The 1,995-nt window shown below is 39.9% G+C and overlaps 1 non-coding gene across 1 annotated transcript; it reads left to right on the top strand.

Annotated features, from left to right (window-relative positions):
* Positions 1-1,513: 1,513 nt before the first annotated feature.
* LOC112836299 (U6 spliceosomal RNA) lies at positions 1,514-1,617 on the top strand. Its single transcript, XR_003211448.1, has one exon. It is a non-coding gene; the product is annotated as a U6 spliceosomal RNA (small nuclear RNA).
* Positions 1,618-1,995: the final 378 nt, after the last annotated feature.

The raw sequence follows: 1,995 nt of genomic DNA, 5'->3' as shown, positions 1-1,995 counted from the left end.
AGGGAGAAACTAAACTGCTGTGATACAGTTGAAGAAGAGGTCTCAGTCAATCCCACGGAGAGATCTGGACCACCTAATTTGTCTGAAGTCAAATCAAGGGAAAGGGCTTGTGGATTGCTTCATAGAGCAGTTCAGTTCATTTATGTGCGCTGACCACTGGTGGGAGAAAAACTTGTTGAGGCAGCTCTCTGTGGCCAAAGGCAAGACTCAGAAACGGACTCAGCTGTGAAGCATTGACCAGCACTTGCAAGAGCCGGGGAAAATCATACCTCAGTCTTGAATACAGAACTGAGAAACACACCACAGCAAACACAATGATGTGGGAGAATTTATTGAATTTGAGCCACTCAGTCATAAAATGAGAGTCAATACATGAAGTAGAGTCAATCTCCAGAATCTGTTGAGGTGACTCCTTGAAGCCTGAATATAATCTTAGCCTACAGTGAATGAGGTGGGAATGTCAGTTCTTCCTTGACAAAATATGAAGGGAGAAAGAAATTCTCAAGGAATAGAGATGTTAAGATGGATTGTGATGTACAACTTGAGAATGTACCATCAAACTATTTTCCCATAGTATTCAAAGAGTCCATTTCCTTCATTGGGGTAATGCAATATGGAAACATTGTTAGGGCATGAAGGAAAAACCAACTTAATGTTTCCTGTCCTCCATAGGATTGAATGTCCGTGGAAGATGATGTCATGAAAGTGTGCTCTCTCGAGGGTAAGGAATAATTGGATTCTGAAATAGAAAAGTATAGGTGGAAGCACTTAATATTCAGAGGCAAGAAAGATGTAATTACTCTAATAGCTAATATAGCTATAGTGGAAGTCAGGGTGCCTTGATATACATGTCTGTGATAATGGCAATAGATCATCATGTCATAGAGAAAAGATAGATAAATGGAGTAGTGTGTTTCTTGACCTATAAAAAAGAAAATAAATAAATAAATAAATAAATAAATAAATAAATAAATAAGATGATAACTTTTGAACTGATAACTGGCATCAGCCATCAAAAAGGAAAGTTGTGGTTCCTCACAAAAATTCCAAACTTAAGTCAGTTCACAGACCATAAAGCTATTGGTTGAAGGGGAATCCAGGTCCCTTTGAGAATGAACTCTGCCATATTACTGCAAGTAAATTAGATAAATACTTCCCTGATCTTTTCCAAAAAGTACATGTGGCCAATACTAATATAACTGTATAGTTGGAAACAGGAATTAGAGATTGATAAATAAAGATTCTGAATTGAGACTGATAATGGAGGAACTGAAATACCAGGAATAGAGAGGCCTTGCATGCCTGATGATAGGTAGAGTTTTGGCCCAAGACTGTGTCACAATGCAGGGTTTCTAACATGCCCATTCAACTATTCTACAGTTATTTCCCAGGTCCCCAGTTGGGTAAATGAATTCTGATATACCTAACACCTGACAGAATCCTCACATAGATCTATGATCTGTGGAGTAAGAACCATTTTGGTAAACAAACAAACAAACAAGCAAACAGCCCTGTGCTTATTGTTGCAGCACATACACTAAAATTGGAATGGTACAGAGATCAGCATGGCCTCTGCGCAAGGATGATATGCAAATCCATGAAGTGTTCCATATTAACCCCCCTGCTCCCCCCCCCCACACATACACACAAAAAGCCAACTAGAAGTTCTCTTCTGTCCTGGAGAATATATAAAAGTAATACCATATTGCAGGAATTATAATGATAGCATCACCGTCAAATACTTAAAGAAAATAGGAGTAGTGGTTCCTATGATATTCCCATTCAATTCATCTACTAGGCTGTTAGAAGAAAGTCAATAAAAAAAATTGATCCCGGGGCACCCGAATGGCTCAATCAGTTAAGAGTCTGCCTTTGGCTCAGGTCTTGATCCTAGGAACCTAGGATGGAGCCCCACATCGGGTTCCCTGCTCAGCAGGGAGCCTGCCTCTTCCTCTGCCCTTCCCCTCTCTTGTGTTGACTCTCTCCTGCTCTCTG

The sequence above is a fragment of the Callorhinus ursinus genome, unplaced genomic scaffold (genome assembly GCF_003265705.2).
Source record: "Callorhinus ursinus isolate GAN/ISIS: 27379988/994484 unplaced genomic scaffold, GSC_fseal_2.0 scaffold39, whole genome shotgun sequence".
Lineage (NCBI taxonomy): Eukaryota > Metazoa > Chordata > Mammalia > Carnivora > Otariidae > Callorhinus > Callorhinus ursinus.
The sequence above is the reverse complement of the archived record's forward strand: the minus strand, read 5'-3'. Positions and strand labels throughout refer to the sequence as shown.